Source organism: Ambystoma mexicanum, chromosome 12 (assembly GCF_040938575.1).
Source record: "Ambystoma mexicanum isolate Mex_15411 chromosome 12, UKY_AmexF1_1, whole genome shotgun sequence".
Taxonomy (NCBI): Eukaryota; Metazoa; Chordata; class Amphibia; order Caudata; family Ambystomatidae; genus Ambystoma; species Ambystoma mexicanum.
Genome location: NC_090936.1, coordinates 549,470,240 through 549,482,765, shown reverse-complemented (window position 1 = coordinate 549,482,765; position 12,526 = coordinate 549,470,240).

The window sequence follows — 12,526 nt, the reverse complement described above, 5'->3', positions numbered from 1 at the left end:
TACAAAAAAGACTTCTCAATAAACGAAATGTCAACAAAAATAACTTCTTAAATATCTGTGGAGGTGAATGGAGTCACACCACAAGCACAGAACCTTATTTTAATGAAGAAGCATACAAAAAACAAACAAATACAATTGCCATACATAGCAGTGGACGAGGTTATGAAAAAGTTAATAATACCATAATGGAACAAGAAATACTGCTTACAAAAATATCCCCAGAAAACTCAGAATTACCTCTCCATTCGACTGAACTCTCGCATGGTTGCCAAGCCACGCCCCAACTGCCTTATAGTTAAGGTGAAACCTATCATCCATAAGTAGAGCAAATATTCTATGGTAATACCTTTTGGACCATAGGACAGATCAGCACAGCAGTTCAAAAGATCTAAAGTATCAAAAAAAGGGTGCATTTTTCACTTTTACATTAATTTTCCCAAACAGAAAATGTCAAGTTTTTGCTCACGCACACATCCCAAACTGCTGGATGGATTTGCACCAAATAAGAAACAAGTCAGGCACAAAGTGCTCGAAGGAAATCCTTTCCTGTTTTGGTGCAAATCCATCAAGTGTTTTTAATTTGTTTTATTTGGCGCAGAGCGGGGTACCTCGCAGCCTAAAAGTTAGTCATATCTCCCACGATGCATTGCTGTTGCCAAGCTTTTTCTGTTCTTAATGTCTGCCATTACGCAACCAAAATCAATTCCGAATTGACACTTAAAGTGCCCTAGAATTATATAAAAGGTGTTAATTAGCGTGTTTTGTGGGCACGGTGAGAAAGGATGATTGGTGAATGGTGGGTCTCGAGGATAGCATATATTTTTTTCAAGCATTTTGCCAAGATTAAGAAACAGCGCAAATGGGGGAAAAAATAATAAATATCCGAAAAAAAAACCAACATTGAGATGTGGTAATCAGTGCAGTTGCTAGCTAGAGAAAGATGAGTATTTCATGTTGATTCAGGTTTATTTTGATGAAAATACATATTTAAAAGAACTAGCTTTCTTAAATAACTTATAATGTGTAGAGGGTTGAATTAACGTGATTCAACATTCTCTGTGTATTGAGATAAAGAAATGCTTTCCACTGGGACACGTTAATGGAACAACCATGTTTACATTGTGGGGTTTTTTGGATGAGGGATTCATGTGATCTGAAGGACCCCATCTCGATGCTGTGTTCTGTTTGGAGCAGTACTTGAAGTCAGGCTTTGGAAAGAGGTTAGAAAAGAAGTAGTGTGGACGTAGAAAACTCTGCATTATTTCGTATTATTTCCTGATTTGTAAGGAATGACTAAAGAGAAAAGTATACATTGTGAAAAATAATAATAGTGTATATATGTCAAGTGCATGAAGCACACTACATGAGGCAGCTTGTAGTTTGAGATTGAGAAGTGTTTCATGAACGATTTCCTGAAACTAAAAAGCATCACTGAGATGCGTTCATGTCTGAGCCGTGCTTACATTATGGTTTGCTTTCATGGGATTTTCATGTGATGTGAAGAGGCGATTCTAGATTTAATGTTGTCTTCCATACGGTTCTTGAAGTTGGCATGTCTACAGGTTTTGTAAGAGTTGATTTTGTGACTATTTACTGTTTGATTTGGTTGAAGGGAGGATGGGAGTGGTGTAAAGATGGCGATAAAGTCACAGTCATTCATATGGCTTCTGAATTCATAATGTACTGGAAAGAGTAAGAGGGAGAACAAGTAAGAGGGGAAATGAGTAAAACCTTTGATTCTTGAATCACTCTATAACTTTGCTTGGTTCTCTATGTAGGTCTTTGTACACAGAGATATCAAGAACTAATACAATACTTGGATGAGTAAGAGGGAAATTGAGTAAAGGGTTGATTCTCAAATCAGTCTATATCTTTGCACATTTCTCAAAGTTGGAGTTTGTGCAGAGATTGTAAAAGTTGATTTTAAGATCATTTAATGTTTGATTTGGTTAATGGGGGAATGTAAGGGTTATAAAGGAGGTAAGTGAGCGGTGTTACTTTGGGAGAACTGCTGTGTGCACAGAGATAAATGTGTACTGTTTCGCATGACTTCTTCTCGAATTGTAAAATGCTGGGACAAGTAAGAGGGATAGTAGTAAGAGGTATGTATGGATATTAGTTTGAGATTTGTGATGAACTGTACAAGTATAGATGAGAAAAAGGAAAGGATACATTTTACGTTTTGTGGGTAGTGTGCTTGTTATATATGAATGATTGTAAAAAAACATGTTGATTCTCGATTCAGACTGCATTTTAGAAGTTGATGGTGTTGTGTTAACTTTGCTGTGTTTACATTTAAGTATGTTGGTGGGTCCTAAAATAGTGTTGGGGTTTTCAGTGTCTCCATGAATACTAGTTTGAGAAACAATCACCAAGAGTAACTTTCAGATGCCAGTCTGTTGTGCAATCTATTAGTGATTTGATTAACACACAATGTTCTTTTTTCATATGAGAGATCAGTTTTCTTCTTTCCAAACATGTGGAACCAGTGAGGAAAAGCTGACTATATCTTGCATATGAGGCATTTTCTTCAATACTGTCTAAGGTGGGGGTAAAGAAAAAATAAATAATCATACACACAGTGATGTTTTTGTTCAGCATCATCATCGTCTACTGTGTTTCCTGCTCCCCTGGTAGGATCACTGTAGCTTTCTTACGAATAGAGATATTCATCTGAAGTTATGCTCTCATTACCATCATCACCCATCTTATACAATAGTAAGGTGTTCCATGGCAGGCAATGAAGGCAGTTAAGGTGATGAGACTAGAGTGTCTGAGTTTTAATTGGTCCAAAGAGTCGTCAGTCATTGGGCCTCATTACGGATCCAGCGGTAAGCTTGCCAGTGCTACCGGCAGGTTGCTGCCGGACACGTAATGATTTAGTAGCGCCTGACTTCCCGGTAACATTGGGGGGTTACAACCCCAGCGGTCCGGGAAGTCAGATGCTGGCAAATTGTAAGTCCCCATTCCAAGAATAGGGACAATGGAAGCATTGGCACCGTTGTTAATGGTGCGGGTGCTTCTGTGACTGCTTGCTTACCGTGGATGGGGTGGTCAAAACTGTTGGCCACAGCTGCTCCGTCAGGCAAACCCGTAGTGTGCCGGTCCAGAAAAAACGGTGCTGGTAAGCTTACCGGCACCTTTTTTTCCGGACCGGCAGGCTCAGAATGAGCCATGTGTTATTAGTTGAAAAGCTGAACAACGTGTAAGGTACTTGATATTCTATTGCCCACTTCCCACTTTCTATGAAGAGGGCACCAATGAGAAGTGAAATAGAAAGACTACCTCCTTCTATGTCATGCTAATGTGTTTTAGCTTTTCATTCTAAGAAGAGAGGGAAAGAGAGAATTTTGAATGTTTTGTGGAGGGTGCTGTGTTTGGATTGCTTGAGAATGGATAGGTACCCTGAGTGGTTGGATGAGAAATTCCCCTCAGAGGAGAAAATGCAGAAGGAGACACTGAGCTGATGTTGCATTTCCAGTTCTGGATTGTGAGTTTGTTGTTTGTGTTATTATAAAACGTATTAAAGGGTAATAAATGTCAGTTATAGAGATCAATGTGGCATTATTTATGACTTACGGTGGTAAAGTAGATAGTTATTATATTGAAACATTTTATTGAGGTGTTACATATAATGATTATATTTATTGTAGCTTAGGTTCAGGCCATAAATGAGTATTAGTATGTGTGCCATGGAGTAGGAAAAGTAGGCCTCCATATTAATAGTAGTGAATCCATTTGGACAGGGTAGTTATTGGTTCTGGTAATAAAATGGTGTAACGTTAAGGTATTTGTTTAATTTGCATGTGGTTAGGCCTTGAGTCAGTGTTAACTTGGGTCCCATGGAGAGGGAGGAACATGCCACTATGATATTATGTGTGAATACGTCTGGGCAAGGGAGTTATTGAGCCTGTTATTGAGCCTGTTAACGTCATGTGCCTAATGTTAACTGTAAATTGGTGTCAAGTTTTCTATGAGCTAAGTAATAAAAGTCAATTTTAGAGATCATTGCGGTTTTAGTTATCCCATTGCATTTTAAAGTAGATAGTATTGAAAGTCAAATATGGGAATGACGTAGTTGTATTTGATGGTGTTCTTTACTGTAGCTTAGGTTTAGGTCATAGGTAAGTGTTAGCATGAGTTCCAAGTAGAGGGAGGAACATGCCACCATGATTACAGGCATGAAAATGTCTAGACAGGTGATTCTTTGAGCCTGGTTATGTTGTGGTAAAAATGCAAGTTTAGTGTAGTAAAAAGTCACACACCTGTTGTGGGGCTAGCCCATTAGAAGGGGAGGGGGCTTCATTGATAGCCACACTGTTATTTGCACTAGGCTGGAGAATGCCCTTAATAAATTGTGTTTTAAGCTAATAACATATAGGAAATAAAGTTGATCACAGGTAAGTATACACAGTTTAATGTAAGACCAAGGCGCTGTGAACAGGCCTCAAAGCATGCTTTTTAGAAACATGTTTACATTTCATTCATTTGCTTAGTGGTCACACAGGCTAGCAGCACTGTGCAAATGACACATTCCCAGGACGTATGGAAGGAAGCAAACAGCCTTTCTTAATTTCAAGGTCAGGAAGCAGAGCTAAAGAGTCCCATGGAAAAACAGTGAATATCCAACCATTTTATAATCCAGCATATTAGATTTAATGAAGCGGGTCTACTGATGGTTTCAAAATGCCCATGCCGGTTTCAAATTGCCCCTTAGTACATCTAAGCCCGGGAAGATGTTTGATGTGTGCCCAAGATGCAACATTAAAATGGTAACTTTTTTGTGGTTCAAGTCTCTGGCAGTGTCATGATCAAATGCTTTCTCATGCAAACAAGATTGAGATGACCGGTGGCAGAATAATACAGATCTGCTGATCATCTCAAACAATTCAATGAATTGGCATTATGATGTGGGAATTGTGGGTTGGACTGTGACGTCAAAATGATGGACAAGGGTGGTGTGGTAAAGTTTGTGTGACCCAATCATTTTAAGATAATGTATGTCCCTCTTAGGGTTATGACACAATCCTGCCAATCAGCCTCCCCCAGAGGAATATTCTAATGTTGCAATGCGTTTTCGTGGTAATTAGTTTATGAGATTGTAAAAGCTTTTGTTTTTATGTCGTACTTTTCACAGCACTTGTCATGCAGCACTGTTACAAATTCTGTTTGAATATCACTTTACCAGCTGTGCCTGGGCCCAGAATATATTGTGTTACTTCTTGCCTAGTGTACAATCGTTTTTAGAAAACTTTTGTAATTGTTACCGGTGAGTTTGGAGGCAACCCGCAGTACGTCTTGGTGTCCAGTACTGGGAATTAGCTTTCATGACCAGAAGTGGGGATTCCAGCCGCACTCCTTCTGGAGGAGTGCGGGACAGCGTTTTCGACCAGCCCTAAGAGCTCTACACCAAGGAGACCTTTCAGACAGCGAGTTCACAAAGGTCTGCCTGATCTGAATGCTCCCTGTTCTCGGAAGGGTTACTGGCTTTTAAAGGAAGACTATGGGGTCAAGAAGACTCGAGACTCTCTAAAGAAGGATATGTGAGTGTACCCGTGCATGAACGCACAGGGGGAGGGATTATTTATATGGTGTATAGGATGCACCCTCAAGAGGTCGATTGCCAGTAGTAGTTGTAGATTTTAGGTCCACTTACCCCATAGGGAGTGAGTGGGTAGTGACATTTCTGCCTTAGAGGAGAGGGTTGCGTAGTAAGGGGTGGACCTTGTTAGATGAGAGTTGCATGTAGTACAAGCATTTGGTAAAGTTTTGTAATTTTTCATTTTACGAGGTAAGAAGAAGAAGAGAAGGACAAAAGGGCATGTGCATCAGTGTTTTGTTGAAATAGTGGTAGTTCATTGTGATAAAGTGAAGTTATTGTGTTCGATGTTCACTGTGGCTGTGGAAATCACCGAAAGGCCAAAGCCAAACTAATATGTAAATATTGGAAGAGCTGTATAGCGCGTGCAGGGGGCACAGTTAAACAGAGGAAACCGAAGCCTAGGCATATTAACATAGAGCATAATTGTTAAGGTGGCAGGCCTGTGGAGTTGGCCATTTGTATCTTAACTGCAAAGTACAAGACAGGCCTGTGGAGAAGGCCATTGTGTCTAAGTGGTCAGAAAGGGTGGGCCTGAGGAGAAGATAGTGTGAATAAAATGGAGTGAACAATTGATTGATTGATTGATTGATTGTTTATTTGTATAGCGCCTATACACAATGTGTTTCAAAGCGCTTCAAGGAGGGAGGGAACATGGGAGAAACAAATTACATTCTTACAAGTCCTTGAAACAATTCAGAATGTGAAAATAACTATCGTACTAGGCCTGGCGACATTTCTGATAGTGCAAGTGCTGAAACATTTATGGAGGAGAGGGGGAGGGAAAGAATATGAGAACAAACAAGCAGTAACATTAATGCATGATGACAATTGATGTAGTGCAAGTGAAAAACAAGAGGATGGGGAGGATGGACAGACAGGCTGCTATCAAAGGTCAAGGGACACATGATAGGAGTAAGTGCCAATGGCATGAGGGACAGAAAGAGGGGGGAAGAGGGGAGGGGGGTGATAAAGGGGGGGACAAGACATGCAGCCATCAAGCATGTCTAAGCAAGGATATGAGGTAGCAGGGTGCAGAGAGGGAGCGAGACCACACCAAAAGAGAAACAGGGGAGAGAAGGCAAGAGGGTTGTAAAGACAAATAACAGGGGAGGGGCATAGGATATGGAGGAGTAGGAGAAGAAAAGGGAGAGAGGAGGAGAGACGCTAAGTATAAGAAGTGAGTGAGTGTGAGTGAGGAAGTGTCAGAGGGTTTTGAGATATAAGTGAGAGGGGTTAATAACAAAAGAGGAATGGGAGAGTACTCTAGAAAATTGGGGAAAATGGGTGCAATAATGTAATTCTATTATACGGATACACCCCTCAATCATATGTGTAAAATGTTGGCCCAATATAATGGTACAATATTACAATATCACTTTCAATGGGTAAATGAAACAGTGGGGAAGTGCTATCAGGAATGGCCTGGAGAAGGACCTTTTCAAAAGGACATAATTGATGGTATGTACTCATATCTGTCAGCTACTTATAAAGGTGCAAAGTTTAAAAAAGGACAGGACATTTTAGTTCTCTGGAAACTTTAAGAAGAAAGTAAAGCAGAGAAAATAAGGGAGACGTGGAAGAGGAGAAAGTTAGTGCTCAACCCCCTCTGTATGCATTGTATCCATTATTAAAGCCTGCAGCAGGATTCACAAATCCTAGGCGGGCATCTCCAGACAAGGGAAAGACAAAAAAAATAATAATAACCCTGTGCAGAGGATAAGAAATAAAAAGGGAATACAATATATTTAGCAGGCACTAAGGGAAGCACACAACAGCAACTGGACTCAATGTTTAAAGAAGCGGAACAGGTAATGGAGAGGGAGATAGAGACAAAAGAGAAGTAACATGAAAAGGGTGAGGTCCAACAAGGATGGACAGCAGGACGTATACAATTTAAAATCGACAAATGGGGACCGGACATGGAAGAGGAAGAGCCAGTCACAACAGAAGGAGATAATACTGCATCAGAGTGGGAGGACAGTAGCGACAATGACAAATTAATTCCTAGTGAGCTAACAAATAAAGATAGAGGAAGGAGGCGAAAAGAAGGGGAAGAAGAAGAAGAGGGTCTAAAAAGGGACTGGGGAAGTAGTCTTTGAAGCAGGAAAGTGAGGATGGCAGTGGCAAACAGACCACGATGAGGGCTTAAGCCGAAAGCATGAACCCAGTTGCCCCTCCTACAGAAGGCAAAGGGGAAGTCCATTACGTTCATATGTAGAACCCAAAATATTCACTGGTATCTTAGCTCGTTCAAGGAAATATCACTTTAAAGGTATGGCCCTCTTCTAATTTCAGTGTGTTCAGATGCATGCAACTTCATGGTAATTTCAGTATCTACGATCTCTGCTGATCTCTGCTAAGCTGTGTGCTTCTGTTTCATTACTCTTATTTAATGCTCGAGGGCATGCACATTCAGTGAGGTTTCTAATCTCTGTACTACATATATGATAGATGAATGTGCACTTTCCTTTTAACTTCTAATCTCTGTCCTATATGTGTAGTAGATCAGAGATGTCTTTCTCATTGCTCACAATCATTGGCCTTTTGTCCTCACTATGGACATGCACCTGTCTTGTGGCAATGATTTCAAATTCCCTGAGCAATTGCTTGAGCTTCTTGACAGTCTGTGTATTATGTACTCCGATCTTATTTTATTGGGGGATTTGAACATAAGATTCAATGTACCTACTCTTCCTGATTCAGTGCACTTCATTGATAAAATGATGGACCTGGGCCTAAAGCGCATGTTATTTAGCCCACCCATCAGCGTGGTAACATTTTGGATCTCATTTTTACAAAGGGGTTATTTGTCTCTGTTGCCCGCAATTTCAAATAGCCTGGACCGGCCATTTTCTGTCGCCTTTTTTCACACAAACAAAACATGCCTGGAGGTGCAAGTTCCATTGGGCCCAAAATGCAATTGGCACCAGGTAACCAGTGAATCTGTGCCCATTTTTCTGCTCTAAGGCCCCTTAAATTGATGCACCTGTCCTGTCCCAGGCCTTCAGTTCTGCATCTGATACATTAGCTCCTCTGAAAATGAGTAAACCCTGCAGGAGACCATCTGAGGACTGGTTTACCATGGACCTAAGGGGCCTCGACCTTGAAAGGAGACAAGCTGAACGAAAATGGAGTTCCACCTATGAGCAAAGTAATAAGCTGCTGTTAGCCATCATTATGAAAAAATATCATTAGGCTAATTATTTAGCTAAATGCACGTTCTACACACATAAGGTGGACACAGCTGTAAACCACTCTAAGGAACTTTTCTCCATGGTTATGTCTCTCTCCTCTAAGCTTTTGCCTGTGGCATTATTCCCACAGAATTGAAACAGGCCCTTGTCTTTCCCTTTTTGAAAAAGCTGACATTGGATCCTACTTTGCCAGCAAATGTTCACCCTATTGCGCTCCTCCTATTGATATGCTATGATAGGTCATATATAATGTACCTGTACACAAGTATTTCTAGGTGCGACAAGTCAAGGGAGGACAAAACAAACAATCTTACTAGGCCTTGTGTCATTCAGATTGTGTAAGTGTAAGGGGGAGGGAAGAGGAGGAGTGCCACGGGGTAAGGGTGGAGGAGATTGCAGTGGATATACGCGGTAAGTGCTGTCAGTGTGGAGGCTCAAGTAAGTGCAGAAAGGGAGGGGACTGTAGGGTTGCAGATACAGTGCATACATGGACGGGAGCCCCGGAGGCAGTGCAAGGTTACCAGTTAGCGCAGCAGACAAGAGCATCAGCAGGGGAGAGGGCAAGAGAAAGAAGCAGCGAAAAGGACGGTCTTGAGTTGCTTCCAGAACCTTAGGGGTCCTGCTCAAGAATGAGAGAGGCAGGGAGGCTGTTTCAGAGGTAGGCCCCAGCTGAGGACAGAGATCTACCCCCCACTCTTTGCCTGGCAACGCGTTTGACCCTCAGAGAGTTGGAGGTGGATGAGCGGAGGGCTCGAGAAGGAAGTTCTTAGGAAGATAGAGTTCGATGTAGTATGGCCCCCGGCCGCAGAAAGCCTTGTGGATTATGCAGAGGGCCTTGATCTTGATACTAGTATCCACCGAGAGCCAGTGGAGATATTTCTGGGTTGGAGAGTTACAATCACTGGGCTTGGGGCCAAGGACACATCTTGCAGTCCTGTTCTGGATTTGTGCAAAGGGTGAAAATTAGAGGCAGGCAGATTTAGAAAGATGCTGCTGCAGTCGTCAAGCCTTGAGAGAACCATGGTTCTGGAGTCAGTGAGCTTCTGGGGGAAAGTGTTATGCTCACCTGGTATCCGCGGAGGCACCACACGATACTGGATGGAGGTCTAAACCCTATCCCGGACCCCTCTCTGCTTGGTTATGTGCCGGACATTGGGTAGTGCCTATAACAGGAGAATGGAGGGTTAAGATACTGGTTCTGTGATGGGTGGACTCCCACCTCCCTCTGGTCCAAATCCCCTCCCTTGGGGTTATTGCTCACCTTAGGTTTTTGTGCATTGAACTCTCCGTCCCGCGCCTCTGTACAGGGGTGTGTGGTTGGTGCGGGCGTTCAGTGGACCTAGTTGCTTCACTGGTCCGTGTGCTCTTCTGTCGGGTCCAGACCGGCTGCGACTCTGACTCTGCTTGCTGTCTTCCAGGTGAGTTATAATGTCTTTTCCGTCTTTATTCTGTCTCTTTCTTTCCCTCCATTTTCTCTGTCTTCTCAGCGTCTTGCTCAACTATGCTGTTCCCTAGCAAAGTCTCTTTTTGTTTTCACAGGGATGGTTGCGATCTCTGAGTTTTCGCGCCGATGGCGAAGACCACAGTGAGTTATTGATGCGCGGAGCACTGCGCTGTTTATTGGTGTTAATTGTACAGGTTGCGGTGATGTTCCGGAGTGATGAGCGATCGAAGCACTGCTTGCCCAGGTAAGTGCTTTGTTAATGCTGACCTTGTTCCTTCTCCCTTGCAGGTTGCGGTGAAACCCGGAGATGGGTGAGGTAAGAGAAGCACAGGGTGCTGCCAGGACTCGCTGCTTGCCCAGGTAAGAATTGTTATTAATGTTGTCCTTGTTTCTTTACCTTTGCAGGTTGCAGCAAACTCTGGAGATGGGCGAGGTAAGCGAAGCACAGGAAGGATTCAAGGCCGGTTACTTCACAGATAAGTGTTCTTGCTTGCTAATGCTTTTCTTGTTCTTCCAGGTTATTAATGGACTCTGGATCTAGGGTTTAAGGATCAGGCTGACGGAGAAGCAGATGAACAGGAGCTGGACACGGTGAGCGTTACGCTGCAGGAGTGCAGAATAACTGAACGCGTGTTCTGCTGTTTGGGTGTGGTTTAAATAGCCCAGGTAAAGTAGTTCCAGGCCAAGTAGTTCCAGGCCCAGTCACACCCAAAACACTACACTGCATGGCTTGGTTCTAAAGAACTGAGCTGTGTAATAGGCCTCCATGTTGTATTAAAGCCCAAAACTGGTATTGCTTTATTCCTGATAATGAGCCTGGCGCCAAAGGTGCCAGGACTGTCTCCATGTATGTTTCTGATGGAGTTTTAAGGCCCTTGGGGCCAGTGTGAAGGGCTTTAGCCCCACTGCTGCCAGGGGGCTGTTATACCTGAGGGGGTCAGGGGCATGGATCGTGACAGCACTCCCCCCTAGGTATTTCCTCCGTTTGGCCCTGGTTTGGTCGGATGGTTCTGATGAAATTGTCTTACCAGGCGTGGCGTATTAACATGCTTGCTAGGCTCCCATGTCCTGTCCTGAGGGCCGTATCCCTTCCAGTCCACTAAGTAATATAACTTGGACCTGGTGAGTTTAGAATCTAGGATGTCCATAACTTTAAATTCGGGTTCTTCATTAACCAGTACCGTATTTTGTGGTCTTTTGACCGAGTTCCAGGCTGAACAGGTTTTAAGAATGACACATGGAATACTGCATATTTGGTTGTAAAGTTAGTTTTACTGCCACATGATTTATAATAGCCTTGATGGTATAGGGCCCTAGATATCTGGGATGAAATGTTTGAGTTCCTCTCATGGGCATGTGCCGGGATGGCAACCAGACTTCATCTCCGACTTGGTAGTCTGGGGCTTTTCTTCGGTGTTGATCAGAGAATCTTTTCTGTCTTTCTTTGGCTTGGATCAAGTGTTCTGCTGCTTTTTTGAAGGCTTGAGTGATGGTCGTATGTAAAGTCTTCACCGCTGGCATCTCCAAGTTCATGGGGGTATCTAATTCGGAAGGACATGGGTGCCTTCCTTATACGGTATAGAAGGACTCTGTCCGGTACTGGTGTGTAGCGAGTTGTTGTAGGCATATTCGGCTATCCACAGCACATCCTTCCAGCTTTCTTCCACTTGATGTAACATGCACCGTAGGTATTGCTCTAGTGTCTGATTCGTCCGCTCTGTTTGGCCATCAGTTTGGGGATGGTGACTAGTGGACAGATGAATATCAATTTGGGCAATTGCACAACTCTTCCTCCAGAATTTAGACACAAACTGACTCCCTCGGTCAGAAATCAGGATTGAGGGGAGACCATGTAATCGTACGATTTGCTCTAAAAACTCCCTTGCCAGACTGGATGCGTTTGATAGACCCTTAAGCAGAATGAATTAGGCCATTTTAGAGAATAGGTCAACAACCACTAGGATAGTGTTGAACCCTTGACAGGGAGGCAGATCTGTGATGTAATCGAGGGAGAGTGTGTGCCAAGGTGCTGGTGGAATTTCCAGGGGTTGAAGAAGGCCCAAAGGTCTTTGTTTCTGGGATTTTTTTCTGTGCACAAATGCCACATGACAGAATAAACTGCGTAATGTCCTTTTGCCTGGTCGGCCACCAATAATTTCTTTTCACCTTGGCTAGGGTCTTGGCAATTCCTGGATGTCCTTCTATCTGGCAGACGTGATGACCAGAAATTACTTGTTCTTGTAGTGCCTTATTCGGTAGATATAAACGCCCTCTGAAATATGTTGT